General features: G+C 44.5%; 1 protein-coding gene and 1 long non-coding RNA gene across 4 annotated transcripts in view; both read left to right on the top strand.

Annotated features, from left to right (window-relative positions):
* The window catches only part of LOC134203912 (uncharacterized), a 290,894-nt gene that overhangs the window by 220,573 nt on the left and 51,691 nt on the right, over positions 1–18,630 (top strand). The gene's annotated exons all lie outside the window — the stretch shown is intronic.
* LOC134203933 (uncharacterized) lies at positions 41–12,590 on the top strand. The gene is made up of 3 exons (XR_009977738.1): positions 41–925; positions 10,663–11,064; positions 11,199–12,590. It is a non-coding gene; the product is annotated as an uncharacterized LOC134203933 (long non-coding RNA).

The raw sequence follows: 18,630 nt of genomic DNA on the forward strand, positions 1-18,630 counted from the left end.
CCCCTTGTTTTCTCATACTCGAATACCGCATACCTTTTTCTATCAATGCTCTTTTGTGCGATTGTGTTAGTGAAAACAAATTTATTCGCCAGGTTCGGTTTTTGTCGTTTGTTGTTTTTGTTTTTCATCGGATGCGTCGGATGCTCTACCGCCCTACCACCCTGTCGCCGTAGTTTGACGTTCCATTTTTGCTGTGCGGTGAGATAAACCCGATAAACCGGTAAACTTGCCTAAACTTGTAAAATTTTGCCTCGCCGATTCGGTCGCGATTTAGTGTTATAACGGAGAAAACTGTTCAAGGTCCAGGATGCGCTGCACAACATCGAGACGCTTGTTCGGTTGCACCCGTTGCACCATCCGAAACTGAAACCACAAACCAACTTGCTCGCCTTGCAGCAGAAGCAGACGAACCATAAACAGAAGCATAATCAGACGGCATCAACCAGCCGATCACGCAATCGGTAACGCCAACAGTCACCATCCGAATCCACCGAAGCAGTAGATACCGTTCCTGGCGGAGGAAGCTATCTCGCTGGCGTCACAGTTTCTGCAGACTGTTGAGCCCGATGCAGAATCTTGTTACGCTGGCGGTAATAACGCAAACCGTCCCTCCCAAACGCCTACCGCATCCATTACCAACGCAGCGACCTCACTGTAGACCGCAGGAACCGATGACACCACTCTGACGCCGTACGCCGCACTGCCCCAGTTTGGCTCAGCGGCATCGGCAGCATTAATCACAACGCCTTTACCTAATCCTACGATGGCACAAACAGTGGCCGCGGCCGCTGGGAAGCAGATCAAAGATCCCGTTTGCCAACGTGTTGTCCAAGTGCTTCGGCTTTGTGTCGTTCGACAATGTGGCCTCGGCACAGTCCGCCATCCAGGCGATGTAGGTTTCCAGATCTGCACCAAGCGGCTGAAAGTGAGTTGCGAATGTGCGCGAATACTGTTGTTCAGTTTTCTTTTCATGTCGAATTATTTCATCCGGTTTTCATTTGATCCTTAAATAAAAATGCTCTTCATCTATAGGTAAGTTTAGAAGATTAATTATAATATCTGGATAGTGATAATAATTATATGTTCATATTTGCCGTTTGCCATGCAAACATCATCGGCATCCGCCACTGCCTCGTCAGGAAGAGCCATGTTATGATTACAAAATCACAGGTTGAAACCGACGGAAAAGTATACGTAGTATTTATTATATATTCAGTCTGAAGCCGGAGAGGCCAGTGCAGGACGCAACAGTCGTCTCCATTCAGCTCGGTCCATAGCTGTACGCCGCCAGCCACACAGTATGCGGAAGGTCCGCAAATCGTCTTCCACTTTGCTCGCTGCGCACCTCGCACCATTGGGCCCGTTGGATCGCTATCGAGAACCATTTTCACCGGATTACCCACTAGCAAAAGACAAGATGTCCTTTTTGGCAATGAACTACGGGGCCGGAGCGAAGCGAAACATGTCACTTTCCGGTGAGAACTTCGTGTTCTCCTGGCCAATGTAAGCATGTATAATGAATTTTCTAACGATTCATTTTCTAACAGTATATCTTTATCGAACAGCAGAAACAGTTACCAACCGGAAAATGCAAACCTCCGGCTATTCGTAGCTGACCAAGTCAAGAATTTATACTCAGGGGAAATTGTAATAGCCATGGAATACCTACATACTGGAAGTGGCCGCTGAGAGGAAATTATCTACAATAGCTGACCACATACAAATTGGTGGAACTAAGGATAGGAAGCTGTGACAGATAGATCCCGGGCAAGTTAATTTTTATTCAATTTTGTAGATAGAATTTTGACGTAGGACTTACGTCTCTCTTTACTATACCGGGTGTCATTCCAAAATATTCAAATCGACCGCGTTACGCTGTGTTGAAAGATTTTAAACGTTAATAGCGTTCGACTCAATGGACGAATTTCTGCGGTAAGCCCCTCAATCGACAGATTTCAAGTATGCCTTTCATGTCCATGCTTGATAAGACCCGAAAAACTTGTTTCAATAGGCATGAAACTGTTTTCAATGAAAAACATTGAGATCAAGGGAGCCTATAAATATGGGTACCGCATAATTCTTGCATCATTCCATTACCACGTTCTGATTGGTGCAGACACCAGCGAATGAGCAGCCGCTGGGTCTGCCGAGAAGCCATAAAATAGCGCAACGCGATTTTTTCCTTTCATTCTGACCGGGACAAGCGAAGCAACCGCATCATCGATTGAACAGCACCTTTTAGCAGGGAATGAAGTCTGCACCGACCGCTTTTTCGGCTCGACACCATCGAAGCCACCATCATCAGCCGAAGCCTAGCCAGTACAGCAGCAGTCCACCCTACAGACCCGACAAAGCAGCAATGCTGAGCAGATACCGGCAGCAGCAGCAGAGTCGAGCTGAGACCGGCCGGCATCGGTGATGAGCCGAGACAGGCTGAAGAAAAGCCACATGATGCAGCATGTATGTCCAAAAAACAAACGGTTCTTCAGAAAGCCAATAATAGAGATCAATATCCAAGCTTTCAATACCCTTCGATAGAAATTGTACTTGGGTGCCAAATCCAATATTCTAGTGATAAAATTTTATGCGTGATTTTTATAAATAGCGTCAAAACTAACAGTGGATAATTTTTTTGATTTAACCGCGAAGTGGACGAAGGACTTCGCTTGACCATGCCTAAAAAAATATATAAGATGTCCAAATCTCTCACATAATATTTGGATATTTGGATTAAAAAAAAACACCGATAACAGCTCAAACATTAATAATGTTGGATTTTTTGGCATTAATCAAGAAATATCTATATAAACATTGTTTGATACTGACCGCACACAAAGCGAACGTGACTGAATGATCGTCCCATGTTACCATTTCTAAATCTTATCACCCGAAATCCCATGTCCGGGTGTTTCCTTCCATCTACTACTAACAATGTTGTCTTAGAAAAGAACACGTACTTCTCACCTGAACTGCAATTCTAAGCTCGCTTGCCCGGCTTATTGGCCTGTATCAAGCGAAAAGTCCCGTTAGGAAATAGACGCCAGCAGCGAGCAACAAGCGTAAAAAAGAAGAAGCCCTTCTCGAACGCGTTGATGATGATGACGCTTTGGCTGACAAAGAAGCGGGATACAAGATACTGGCTGATTGGCCCACCAATTGGGAAGCAGAGAAGATTCAAAATAAGGTATAAAAGAAAAGTGCATTCGCTCGCAGAGCATTCAGTCTTTTTATACCATCACTAGAAATTCGCGGTTATTTGAAAAGATCGTTTTCTTACTTTTTGGACTTAGCCGAAGCAAACAGCCTTTTTCAAGGCTCTAAGAGTTAAAAATAATGTTCTCCTTCAGTCGCTATCGCACGGATTAGGAGGCCCTACATCCCCTGCAGGGCCAACTTGTGGCTTATTTCAGGCAGTCTTTCAGTGGGAAGGTTGCCACTGTCGAGGCTAATATTCCGTGACCGGACAGATACTTCCTGAATTGTTTTCGATGATTCTTGTTCGAGGTAGATTTGAATTCTGTGTCGGTTTGATGAGAAGATTTTTTTTTATTTATTCAAAATAGTTGATGTGAGAAATTTGAACATATTATGTATCTTAACCCTCTCTTTCCCACAACTTTTTTCAAAGATTTCAATAGGAAGGAATCATCTATGGAAAAAATGCTAGAACAAAAGATATTTGGCATAGCTAAAATTAGTGGAAAACGAAAAAAAAAGTTTTTGATTGTAAATCAATAGTTACTTGATTGTTTTCAATAGTTTCACTATTTTTACTCAAAATTGATTATATTTGCAGTCTAATGAAACCATAAAGTTGTGCCAAATACTGCTTTTTGTAGTTATAATAATTCGATGAATGTAGGAAGGTGCAAAATTTGATGGAGCTCTACAGCTACCATGGGAAGGAAAGGGTTAAAGGCATGGTCAAGTCAAGTCCTACGTCCACTTAGCGGTTATGTCACAGACATTACCCACTGTTCGTTTTTTTTTATTCTTATTTAATTTTTTGCAAAAATTTTGATTTTTTGAATCATTTCGATTTATTCTTCTTCAGTTAAATTTCAATGGAACTCATATCTGATTGACCTAATTTGCCGAATTGATGGTTATATTTATTCGACTATATACTGTCAATGTTATTCCAGTTATTCTTTCGTGTATAACTCTGGGTATACTTTCCGAATTTTATCCAGCAATTTCTTGGAAATCTATCGGTATTGGTATTTCAACACGAGTTCCTTCAGCGATACATCCAGGAATTATTTCGATATTTGGCTTATTTGAAGTTAACTTTAAATTACCAAATTGACTTATTTGACTAAATATAGCCAAAACCAGCAAAAATGTTTTCCAGGAATTTCTTAGAGATTACATTCTGATTTCTTCATTATTCCAGGAATCCCTTAAACAATTATCGAGAAAATAATTCGATACAATCATTCTGAGTTAAATGTTTACATAGCTGTATGTTATATAGAATTTCTTCGAATATTTATCAGGGAATTGCTTCGATAATGCTTCCGGGAATTACTTCGAAAATACCTCCATAAATTCTTTCGGGAATACATCCTCAGGGAATTCCACTAAAAATCCCTTTGGGCAATGCTCCGGGAATCCCTTCGATAACTTCTCCGGCAATTCCTCCAGAAACTCTTCGGGAATTCTTTAGGAAATATGTACCCTTCCGGCTTTAGCTACCTTCTGGATACTGGGTTTGCCGTAGAGCTGGGCGAGCTCGTGGTTCATTCTTCGACGCCACACACCGTCTTCTTGCACACCGCCAAAGATGGTCCTAAGCACCCGTCTCTCGAATACTCCGAGTGCTTGCAAGTCCTCCTCGAGCATTGTCCATGTTTCATGTCCGTAGAGGACAACCGGTCTTATTAGCGTCTTGTACATGACACATTTGGTGCGGTGGCGAATCTTTTTTGACCGCAGTTTCTTCTGGAGCCCGTAGTAGGCCCGACTTCCACAGATGATGCACCTTCCTCGACCACCTCGAAGGTATCTCCGTCTACCGTAACACTGCTTCCCAGGCGGGCCCTGTCGCGCTCGGTTCCGCCTACAATCATATACTTTCCCGGATAAAAAATACAATAGAGTTGCAATAAAACATTATACAAATACAATACATTTTATTTATGAACATTACATTCTATTGTTTTTATATCATACCAATTAAAGTGCCATATTGTTGTTTCAATAGACGTACATTTGATTCTATTTTAAGTAAAAGTTGGCAATAGAATCACAATAAATTCAATTGTAATGGCAAAAATTTGTTCGAGAAAAAATCGATTTTTTTTATTGTAAAGATGCATATCAACCCCTATTTTCTATTGTAAAACTACCATTTACAATAGGCTTTATGGTGGAAAACAATATTCTTCAATGTTATTCTATTGTGAGCCACAATAGAGTTAACCGTAATTACTATTAATTTCAGCGTACGGTTACAATAATTTCTATTGTAATTATTTTGGATTTTTTTATTAGGGTTGTCATTGACGCATTCACCACCAGTCCAACTTTTGTTGTTTCACGTTTCAGGCGGGTGTACAGTTCTGCTACCTTTGCAAATGTTCGGCCGACAATGTCCATGTCATCCGCGAAACAAATAAATTGACTGAATCTGTTGAAAATCGTACCCCGGCACCCGGCTCTCCGCATGACACCTTCTAGCGCAATGTTGAACAACAGGCATAGTGTTCGCCCGAAATCTTCACACAGTTTTGCACACCATCCACCGTTGCTTTGATCAGTCTGGTCAGCTTCCCAGGGAAGCTGTTCTCGTCCATAATTTTCCATAGCTCTACGCGGTCTATATTGTCGTATGCCGCCTTGAAATCAACGAACAGATGGTGCGTTGGAACCTGGTATTCACGGCATTTTTGAAGGATTTGCCGTACAGTAAAGATCTGGTCCGTTGTAGAGCGGCCGTCAACGAAGCCGGCTTGATAACTTCCCACGAACTCATTCACTAATGCTGACAGATGACGGAAGATGATCTGGGAAATCACTTTGTAGGCGGCATTAAGGATGGTGATCGCTCGAAAGTTCTCACACTCCAGCTTGTCGGTTTGTTGGAAGGGATCAATGGTGCGAACGTTTAGAGGTAATCATATCATCTACCAGAGCTGCGGCAACACAAACGAGCTGGGAACAGCTTTCATAGTGATGGGCGATATGCAAAGGAGCGTGATCGGGTGGTGGCCGATCAATGAAAGAATGTGCAGGTTGAAGATCAAAGGCCGGTTCTTCAACTTCAGCATAATCAACGTCCATAGCCCACACTCCGGAAGCACTGATGATGATAACGACGCATTCTGCGCGCAGCTGGAACGTGAGTACGACAGCTGCCCAAGCCACGACGTCAAAATCATCATAGGAGATTTGAACGCTCAGGTTGGCCAAGAGGAGGAGTTTAGACCGACTATTGGGAAGTTCAGCGCTCACCGGCTGACGAACAAAAACGGCCTACGACTAATTGATTTCGCCGCCTCCAAGAATATGGCCATTCGCAGCACCTACTTCCAACACAGCCTCCCGTATCGGTACACCTGGAGATCACCACTGCAGACAGAATCACAAATTGACCACGTTCTGATTGATGGACGGCGCTTCTCCGACATTATCGACGTCAGGACATATCGCCGCGCTAACATCGACTCTGACCACTATCTGGTGATGGTGAAACTGCGCCCAAAACTATCTGTCATCAACAATGTTCGGTACCGACGACCGCCGCGGTACGACCTAGAGCGACTGAAGCAACCTGATGTAGCCACTGCATACGCGCAGCATCTCGAGGCAGCGTTGCCGGAAGAGGGTGAGCTCGATGGGGCCCCTCTTGAGGACTGCTAGAGTACAGTTAAAGCAGCCATTAACGACGCAGCGGAGAACAATGTCGGGTATGTGGGACGAAGTCGGCGGAACGATTGGTTCGACGAAGAGTGCAGACAGATTCTGGAGGAGAAGGACGCAGCGCGGGCGGTCGCGCTGCAGCAAGGTACCCGGCAGAACGTGGAACGTTATATACGGAAGCGGAAGCAGACCCGCCTTTTTCAGTAGAAGAAACGCCACCTGGAAGAAGCAGAGTGCGAGATGGAGATGGAAGAGCTGTGCCGTTCTCAAGAAACACACAAGTCCTATCAGAAGCTCAACGCATCCCGCAGGATGATTCGTGCCGCGAGCCGAAATGTGCCGGGATAAGGATGGGAGCATCTTGACGGACGAACATGTGGTGATCGAAAGGTGGAAACAGCACTACGAGGAACATTTGAATGGCGCTGAGAGTACGGGCAGTGAAAGTCAAGGCAGCGGAGGAGATGACTACGTCAGTTCAGCGGACGATGGACGCCAACCAGCCCCCCCCTTGAGGGAAGTTAAGGATGCCATCCAACAGCTAAAGACCAAAAAAGCAGCTGGTAAGAATGATATCGGAGCTGAGCTCAAGATGGGCCCGGAAAAGCTAGCCACTTGCCTGCACAAATTGATAGTCAGAATCTGGGAAACTGAACAGCTACCAGAGGAGTGGAAGAAAGGGGTTATATGCCCCATCTACAAGAAATTGTCGCCTCGCTGGAGTGTGAGAACTTTCGAGCGATCACCATCCTTAATGCCGCCTACAAAGCCTACGGACCAGATCTTTACTGTACGGCAAATCCTTCAAAAATCCAGGTCCCAACGCACCATCTGTTCGTTGATTTCAAGGCGGCATACGACAATATAGACTGCGTAGAGCTATGGAAAATTATGGACGAGAACAGCTTCCCTGGGAAGCTGACCAGACTGATCAAAGCAACGGTGGATGGTGTGCAAAACTGTGTGAAGATTTCGGGCGAACACTCCAGTTCGTTCGAATCGCGCCGGGGACTAAGACAAGGTGATGGACTTTCGTGCCTGCTGTTCAACATTGCGCTAGAAGGTGTCATGCGGAGTGCCGGGTGTAACAGCCGGGGTATGATTTTCAACAGATCCAGTCAATTTATTTTTTTTCGCGGATGATATGGACATTGTCGGCCGAACATTTGAAAAGGTGGCAGAACTGTACACCCGCCTGAAACGTGAAGCAACAAAAGTTGGACTGGTGGTGAATGCGTCAAATGCAGTCGGGATTCGCTGGATGGGATCTTAATACTTGGGTCACTTTTTAGTTGGGCCTCCGCTGGTTGGGCCATGGCCCAACTAAAAAGCAACCGTACGTCAAAATTCAATGTAAACACGAAAACGGGATTGGGCGTCACTGGACATCATTTGTGATGTTCAAGTCGAAATACACGTGTTCAAATGGCTGTCAGTTGGCCCAACTAAAAAACCGAATTCGTTAGTTGGGCCGAGGTCGTGGCCCAACCAGCGAATCGCGACTGTACAAAGTACATGCTTGTGGGCGGAACCGAGCGCGACAGGGCCCGCCTGAGAAGCAGTGTTACGATAGACGGGGATACCTTCGAGGTGGTCGAGGAATTCGTCTACCTCGGATCCTTGCTAACGGCTGATAACAATGTTAGTCGTGAAATACTACGGGCTCCATATTCGCCACCGCACCAAATGTGTCATGTACAAGACGCTAATAAGACCGGTTGTCCTCTACGGACAAGAAACATGTACAATGCTCGAGAAGGACTTGCAAGCACTCGGAGTATTCGAGAGACGGGTGCTTAGGACCATCTTTGGCGGTGTGCAAGAAGACGGTGTGTGGCGGCGAGGAATGAACCACGAGCTCGTCCAGCTCTACGGCGAACCCAGTATCCAGAAGGTAGAAGGTACAACACGTTTACGTCAAAAAATGCTTACGTAATAAGTGTATACGACACGGGAGTGACACTTGTATCCCACCACCACAGTTTATTTCGTAGCCAGCATTGAAAATTCCGCACTGATAGCACTGATTAATTTCAAATCCTTCACAGATTTATATTATTTCTGAGTGTATCATGTGGTCGTATACCAAGGGTCTGATGTTTTGGTTGTGTTTTCGTAGTATAGATGCAGTCTCTTTTCTTCTGCTTGCCGTTTATGAAACTGTCAGTGCGGAACGCACCTATCTCTTCCCTTGAAATGCAAGACAAAATTTTCAAAACGACTTATCTGCTTTTGTAAACAAAGATTCAAACGACGATTTGACGAATCTGATAGCTCTCCCACGCAAACCAACACCATCAACAGGTAGCGGAAACCTTCACCTACCTATTGGTGTTGTTGGTTTGTGTGGGAGAGCTATCAGATTCGTCAAATCGTCGTTTGAATCTTTGTTTCCAAAAGCAGATAAGTCGTTTTGAAAATTTTGTCTTGAATGGTTACCCTTATGCAACGTACACACCAGTCAAGCAGTTTGACGAACATTGACTCCGCCCCCAAGAAAACGCTTCGGTTGCTGCTTTGTTTGAGCGTGTGTGAAGTTGTTTGAACAACCATTTGACAGTTGGCGGCTCGGTTGGAAAAAATTAAAACGGTTTGATTTTGGTTTGAGTTGTCGGGGGTGGAGTCAAGGTTCGCCGAACATGTTTGAGCATTTGTAGTGAAGTTGCACAAACCTCCATATATTTTTTGATGGTTGGTGCTCGAGTTGGTGCTTCGGTCGTTCGTGTGTGATATTGTTGGTCGAATAAATTGATTGTTCGTGTCACTGTTGGTAAAATTTTATGGATGTTTGAATAAACGAGAGGTGGAGTCAATGTTGGTCAAACGGCTTGACCGTGTGTACGTTCCATTATGCTACGTACACACCAGTCAAGCAGTTTGACGAACATTGACTCCGCCCCCAGGAAAACGCTTCAATTGATGCTTTGTTTGAACGTATGTGAAGTTGTTCGAACAACCATTTGACAGTTGGCGGCTCGGTTGGAAAAAATTAAAACGGTTTGATTTTGGTTTGAGTTGCCGGGGGTGGAGTCAAGTTGCACAAACTCCCATAAATTTTTTGATGGTCGGTGCTCAAGTTGGCGCTTCGGTCGTTCGTGTGTGATATTGTTGTTCGAATAAATTGATTGTTCGTGCCGCTGTTGGCAAAACTTGTTGGATGTTTGAATAAACGAGAGGTGGAGTCAATGTCGGTCAAACTGCTTGACCGTGTGTACGTTCCATTATGTGGCATACACACGGTCAAACACGTTGGTCCAACATTGACTCCGCCCCCAATAAAAAGCTTCGGTTTCTGCTTTGTTTGACCGTGTGTGGAGCTGTTCGAACAACCAATTGACAGTTGACGACTCGGTTGGAAAAAATCAAAACGGTTTGATTTTGGTTTGAGCTATCGGGGGCGGAGTCAATGTTCGCCGAACACGTTTGAGCGTTTTTAGTGAAGTCGCACAAACCCCCATGTGTTTTCTGATAGTTGGTGTTCAAGTTGGCGCTTCGGTCGTTCGTGTGTGATGTTGTTGGTCGAATAATTTGATTGTCCGTTCCACTGTTGGTGGAACATAATGGATGCTTGACTAAACGAGGGGTGGAGTGAATGTTGGTCGAACTGCTTGACCGTGTGTACGCTGCATTAGAAGACAGAATACAAATCAACAATAATTCCCCGTTATCATATTTTTTCCATTTAATTGCTATGTTACCGCATTGCCCTGAATTTTTATTAATTTATCCATTCCGTCAAACGACCATATAATTAGGTTATTAGATAACCTTTATAACATTTACCTTAACTATTCACAGGTATATTTCGCAGACGCAGGCTCTCCACCTACAAAGCACATGCCGAACAGTGCCAGTAAAACATTATTCTACCGAGATGTCGATTCCACTTATCCCTTCTGGAGGTTGAACCGCCGGATGAGCGCGAGACGGAAACCAACAACAAATGCAAAGAGGCTCGAAAGTACATCTTTAATTGTCTAGACGATATCGGACAGGTGGACGTGCCAACCGATATCGAAGGTGGCCAATTTCTGGCGGAAAAGACTGACCGGCGGGAGTTAATCGATCTGCTGAAGCGATTGTTAACGATCGACCATGAACGGAACCGTCCCTTGGCTCATCTGGTGGACTCTTCCTTCTACAACAACGTCAAAGCTCCAAATGATGAAGGTGTGCCATAGTAAAAACAACGATTTACAAGTGAGTACAGAGAACATTACCAACAAAATAACCTTTTAATTCTTGCATGCAATCCCCGAATTTTATTATTTGTCCAAATTACTATCAAACTATTGTAAAGCGTCTACATTTTCTGTTAATTGTTTCTTCTCTAGAAAACCTAAATAGTTATAACTGAAGCGTTTAACCAACGACTGCCACTTTGATGATAAACTTCGTTCCAAACGCCATCACGTTCAACAACTAAGTTCAATCATGCGGGAGCCTGGTTCCACATACGACAACCATTTGTACCAGATCTATCGGGGCCGAAATGTCGGTGGCCAGTACAGTAACGGTCGGCCGGATGTTTTCCAGCATCAGTTGGTGTCCAGCATCCAGTGCCCAACGAAGCACGCCGCTGTCGATGCAGCTGCCACTGCAGGTCCCACCTTAGCAGCGTAATAATGTTCCTTCGAGCTTGCAGATGTTGCTGACCAATGCGGTTCAAACGAATGTTGCCTGGCCGCCGTGTGGATGAGTGGTCGCCGTGTGGCAATTGTGGTATCGTGGTGAAACCGGACCGCTCTTGCTGATAGTGGACTCTTCGTCTTTTCTCAATTCGGAGGAAATTTATCCGAAGCTGCATCTCTACGTTCAGACGCGGCATCCCGAGCCGAAGAAGGAATAGTACCGCTTATCATTTGGTGTGAGTATTGTCAACCTCATCTGATCCTTGCTAACGCCACGACAATAAGGAGAACAACCAACCGCGTCAAGGAAAACACCCCTCCCCAGCAGCGGTATAACAGCGATCGGAACAATCACATGTGCTAGCAGTACCATGATGCTGGGGGATCATCCTCGTCGTCGTTGTATCACGACTGCAGCAGCAGTACCAATTAGTTGAAAATATCATAGCAACAGATTCCGCCACAGTAGCACCACCGCCACTCATCCTCATCGTCACCATAGCAGCAGCAGCTGGCACAGTCTCAACTGCAACAGACCAGCTGTCATGGTAATGGAAATCACTACCAGCATATCGATTCTTTCTTCTTCGTCGTGCAGGCGGCAGCAATAGCGGCATGATGATGAGCAGTGACAGCATACATCATGGATCGAGTATCGGTTACCATCTCGGTAACGGCAGCGCAGTTCATATATACTTGTCTTCATAGCTAATAGCAAACGATCACAATTCACGATACAGTTTTGTCACGATGAGAAGTTTTGTCGCTTTAAGTATCAGGAATGATCAAGTTCTTCTTAACATTATTTATTAAAAACTGCTTAATAATCTGCTGTTTGCGTGTCACATTTTATCTCTAAAATATTGGATTTGGCGCCCAAGTACAATTTCTAACGCGAAATGTAATAAAAACTTTGATACTGAACTCTTTAATAAGTCAGTGGCTCTCAGAAAAACCGTTTGCTTTGAACTGTGAACTGGATGCTAGGTGATCCAGGGTGGAGCGCGAAACCAAAGCTGTCTTCATGCTGCCTATCCGCCGACGTGTGCTGTTTCTCCAATAACCCATTGAACCCAAGTCTACCCTTTCCATCCTGTCAGTTTGTGTGATGAATTAGGGGCCCCACACACGCTCCGACGTGTTATACAACTTTGGCTCCGCCCACAGGAAGTTTGGTTGAGTTGGTGTGAAGTCGGATCGTCTGTGGGAAAGTTGTACAACTTGCCCACAGTCGATCCGACTTCACTCCGATTCAACCAAATTTCCTGAAGGCGGAGCCAAAGTTGTACAACACGTCGGAGCGTGTGTGGGCCCCTTAAAGGCTCTGTCTGATTTGGAGAATTAAACTCAAATTAAACTTCAATAATTATCGAATAACCATACTCGCAGGGCAAGATTATGGGCCTTATTACGGATTACACATTAACTTTCTCATTCAATCCACCTGACGATCACTTCACATTTGATAACCTATTACCGTTTGCACATAAAGTGAAGTAAATAACATGTACATTGTGAAGGGAGAATAGAGATGAAGTGGAAACCATAATAGCAGTTTTTCACTTATGTGGAATCCATAATAAGGTTTTACTCATTTCACTTTGTTTTCACTGTGAAGTGGATTCCGTTATAAGGCCCTACTTATGACAGATATCAAATCATTCTTGATGGATGTCTTATTGGAATTGTTGGGTAGTACCAAATATACTAGATTACCAATATAGTCCACTCTGGCTGATTTCGCCAGACAGCATAATAGCGCTGCAGTGTCACAAAAGGCAAGCAATGTAATGAAAAGGCATTCCGAGGGGTGTTCGAACGTATGATGCTATTTATATTCATTATAACATTTCGAAATAATATGCTGGAAAGCATCCCATGACCCTATTTTAATATATGAAATTAAAAATAAAATTTTGAAAAAGGTAATTCAAATTTGTTACCTTTTGTGACGCAAGATGGTGTGATTATGCTGTCCGTTGTCTAATATATGGAGATTTACGAAGTGGACTATATTGTATACTATATTTGGTAGTACGCAGCCATTCTTATGACCGGGTGATTTTTAAATTTTCGAACTGTCACTTTTAAGTAAAATTAAATTTAATTCGGGAAATGAGACAAAGCCTAAACTGGTTGGTTGGAAGGATGCTTGTCAAAATGTCTGTTTCCGTACCTGAATGATGGGCCAGCTCCTGGATTTCCTTCTCCGTTCTGTCATCCATCCGCCTGCTGGAGTCAACCAAATTTGTTATGTCAAGTGAGTTCCTCGCTCGATCCAGAGTCTACCATAAACTTTGGCTCGATCGGTCTGTAATGGCGGACAAGCGTCACGACACGGTCCTGGCACGATATTCTCTACGTGATCTCAATACGAATTTTTGGAGAAATGACAAGGAAATACTTTCAACAAAGCCTACGGTCAAAATAGGAATTTCAGAGACCTGAAGCATCGCACGGACTCCGGAACTGATGACTCCCACATTATTTAATTTAGTCCGGACGGAGTTCTCAGCTGTAAATGTTCAAGAAATTCGTTCAGCCACAGGCAAAGGACAAGAACCGCTGGACAGTTATACCCCACCGAGTGCTTTGGAATAATCTTCAACTGGAACGCGAATAATGCCCTCCTATCCAAGGTTGCGTTCGCTCGAGAGCCATGAAAGAAATTCGAGACGTCTTCACTCCAAAGTTGCAGTTAAATGACTTGCAGCCATCGAACGTCTACTGTACTTCTGTTCGCCTATCCCGTACCACGTCGTACAAATGAAAACTGATAAGAAAATTATTTTGAGCTTTTTAGTGGAATGTTTTCACCTGTCATAAGACGAGTTTAAACAATCCCATTGAATTCCACCACTTAATTGTATCCTGACAGATACGTATTTCGACCTCAACAGTAAGGCCGTCTTCAGTGTCTTGTACTTGTCGAAGTCGGTAGTCGATAACCACCGGTAGTCGATAAGTGCTTCCGCTGCCTCGAACCGGGACACAAATCGTGGGCATGCAAAGGGCCGGATAGGAGTAATCTATGTAGGCGATGCGGAGAAGAAGGTCATAAGGCACACACGTGCAAGAAAGCGCCATCGTGCACGCTATGTGCACCCACGTCATGGGTGGACCTGCTTGCCCGTTGAGTGTTAATACGAGGAAGCCGTGCAAGTAACACAGCTCAACCTCAACCATTGTGCGGCTGCCCAGCAGTTGCTGTGGCAGTCAGTAGCAGAAGCGAGAACAGACGTAGCTATCCTGTCGGACCCGTACCGCATCCCCGCGGATAACGGGAACTGGGTAGCAGACGGATCCAGATCAGCGGCGATTCGTACGACGGGAAGATTTCCGATCCAGGAAGTGGTAAACACGAAAGCGGAGGGTGCAGTTATAGCTAAGATAAATGGAGTGTACTACTGCAGCTGCTATGCGCCGCCAAGGTGGCCAATAGAGCAATTCACCCAGATGGTCGTTGTAGGAAACTTCATTGCGTGGGCGACGGAGTGGGGAAGCCGCCTTACTAACCGGAGAGGGCAAACGCTACTAGAGGCCTTAGCTAAGCTGGACGTCGTACTAGCAAACGACGGCTCCCGCAGTACCTTCCAGCGAAACGGAGTGGAATCTATTATAGATGGAACATTCTGCAGTCCAAGTTTGGCCGGTGACTTGCAGTGGAGGATCGACGACGGCTACACCCATAGTGACCATCTGGCTATCCGGTACAGGATTAGCAGCGAGCCAAAGAGACGAAGTCGGGGAGTCAATCCTCCTACAACCAGAGCGTGGAAGGTCGCCCACTTCGACAGTAGAACTTTCAGTGAAGCTTTGCGCCTGGAGGAAAACACGGAAAGTTTGAGCGGGGATGCCGAAAGTGAGGGAGGAACGCATCGAGCGATTCAAAGCAGCGAGACTGGCTCTAAACAAGGCCATCAAAGAAAGCTCTAAACAAGGCCATCAACGATTATGCCAGAGCGCCAACTCGAAACCATGGGGAGACGCCTATAGAGTGGTGGAGCCAAAACAAGAGGAGCACTGTCACCTCCCGAACGATGTCCAACGAGGCTGAAGACGATAATCGAAGCACTATTCCCGTACCACGGCCCAACCCATTTGCCGCCAGCAGCGAGAGTAGGAGCAAATGACGAAGCAGTGGCGAGTGTGACGGTAGAGGAGCTAATGGCGGTGGCAAAGTGCCTCGATCCGAGTAAAGCACCTGGTCCGGACGGGATCCCGAACATGGTGTTGAAGGCAGCCGTAATGACTAATCCGGACATGTTCAGGTTAGCCATGCAGAAGTGTCTGGACGAGCGGACATTCCCGGACATATGGAAGAGACAGAGTTTGGTCCTGTTACCGAAACCCGGCAAGCCACCAGGAGACCCCTCAGCGTACAGACCAATCTGTCTAATACACACGGTAGGGAAGCTACTGGAGAAGTTGATCCTGAACAGGCTGTCGCCGTACGTCGAGGAGGTAGGAGGAGAGGAAGGTCTACTCTGGGTGCCATTAAATCGGTGGCTGACACCGCAAAGGTCGCCATCGAATGCAAGCGGCGTGGTATACGTTACTGCGCAGTAATAACACTTGATGTGCGAAATGCATTCAACAGTGCGTGCTGGATGAAGATCGCGAACTCGTTGCTTCGGCTGGGAGTACCGGTAGCGCTATACAAGATTATGGGAAGCTACTTTAAGAATCGAGTACTGATCTACGAGACAGACGAAGGCTTGGCTAGCGCCCATCCAGCGCCGTAGCGTGAGGTTGGCCGGGTTGGCCCCCGCCAAGGGCGCCAGGCCTTTGGGGGGGGGGGGCTTTTTTATCAAACGATTTTCATGAGGGACTACATCCGTAATCAACCGTTTGAATAATTTCCAGAATTGAGAGATTTGTATCATCACCTTCACTGTCTTATTCATCATTTATCTGATAGAAAAGAAAGTTAAATAAAAATACAGGAAAGGCTATTGGAAAGATACATGGAGTAAGCGACACAGTGGTTCTACACCCCAAAAAAAAAGCTTCTGATGAAGGAGCTCAAGATAAGGACTTCAATACGCTAAAGGAGAACAGGAGAACACAGAGTAGATTGTAAAAAAACGCGTAAATCAAATTCATATGCCTTTTTATTTTTGGTTCGCGATTGAGAAATTTAAACCGTTTTCCAATGATAGATATACGGAAGTAGGGATAAGGAGTTTGTGTGAATTTGGGATATTGCTTTTTGCATTGAAACTTTTCGTTTCGTCACTGAAACCATTGACACTTGCCTTCAGCGACTGCTTCAGCGATAGAGCATTTGCACATTTTATTCACTCATACATCTATATTGCTGTCAAAATGTGCATTTGACAATTAAATTTTCAGCTAAAAGCTCTATTTTTTGACACCGATGCACTCACACAACCAATCGACATCAGTTGTCAAAAAATCAGGAGTACCAACTTGACCACTATCTCCTTGTCGCTGAGTCTGGCGCTGAGTGCTCGGCGCGGAAACCCAAAGGTGGGAATAAAATTTTGGGGCTTATACGCAATACATTCTCCCATTTGATACAGACAAACTATTTAGGTTCAATAACGGACAATTGCTACCGCATTTGATCTAGTGACATTTCCGATTCTATTAGAACAGAAATTTGTATGAGTTCAATAGTAAAAAACCCAGATTAATCCACCTACAGTGATATTTTGACCCTTCCTTAATTAAAAGGAAATATTTTCAGACTCCAGTATTTAAAACGAGATAAAACTACTCAACCTCCCACGGAGATTGAAACTGTACCTCAATTAAAATCAATTGTTTCTTTAAAACAAATCCGTAATATGTATAAGCATATTTTCATGTCATATCACTTGTTGTAATTATATTTTCAATATTAAAGTGAATTTGTTTCAATTGCCATACATTTTATTTCATAATTCAAGAGGTTTATTGATAGGTGTGTGTGTGAAATTGTTGTTGCACAAGTGGTTCGCATTGCTCTGCGGTTTTTTCAACGTTACTGCGAAACTAAGCGTTTTTTATTGCCACAATTATGTGCTATCGAGATTTGCTTCCAAACTGAATCGGATTATGCTTAAAACTACCGTGATACTGAGCTAATTTGTTTATCGTTAAACTCTCGTTCTCGTTCAGTGATCATCGTAATATTCCGTACTTCATCCATTATCACTTCTGTCTCTCGCCTGCCAACTGCCTTCCGTGAGTGCCCACGAAATGTATGGATGTGGTAAATGCTCTCGGTCCATTGGCGGCATGGACGAATATATTCATTGTGATGGTTGTTGTGGAAAGGCATATCACAAGGACTGCACAACATTGAATTCGTTTGATGTTCGACGCTGCGCGGAAAACGAAAATGTGCTATGGATGTGTGATGACTGTTTACGATCATTCCAAAAACAGCGAACCAAACCGAACGACGAAAAGGATGAAGAAGTGAATAAACCAACTGACAACCAAAGCTGTATTGAGTACACAGTGGGGCAACTCCAAGCAGAAGTATCGGAAATTAAACAGTGCATCGCGGGTTTGCTTGATTCGACCGATCGCAATCAAAGCCATTCAGCAACCAATAGTATGCCAATAACTTCTACGCCACAAAGTTTTCCATCGGAAAGAAACGCAACAATATGTAGAAACAATAGATCGCGATTGCTTATTGGTTCGCGTCAAAGAAGTGAGCAGAACATTTCACCTGGCAAATTTTGGATATTTTTCACGAAGGTCGCCAAGCACGTTCGAAGCGAAGTTATCCAAGAGATGGTTTCCAGATCGCTAAACTTGCCAGAAGAGCCTGAAGTCGTCAAATTAGTACCACGATGGGGGAGTTCCGAAGATTGGCGTTTTGTGTCATTCAAACTCGGCGTAGATTGAAGATACAAACAGATGGCACTCGCTGAAACTACATGGCCAGCTGGACTACTATTCCGGGAATTCGTTCGCTACGGTTCATCTTACTGGGAGCCTTGACCAGCCGTAAATGTTTATATAACCAGTGTTTTTAATGTTTATGTAAGACTAGCTTTATGTACCCGGCCTTGCTCGGAATTGCCAGTTTGATTCGCAGTTTTTTTTTCACAATCGGAAAATGAATAAACCAATTGGTCAACAGGATAATTGCGTTATCTTATCGATACTTCAT

The sequence above is a fragment of the Armigeres subalbatus genome, chromosome 1, assembly GCF_024139115.2.
Source record: "Armigeres subalbatus isolate Guangzhou_Male chromosome 1, GZ_Asu_2, whole genome shotgun sequence".
Taxonomy (NCBI): Eukaryota; Metazoa; Arthropoda; class Insecta; order Diptera; family Culicidae; genus Armigeres; species Armigeres subalbatus.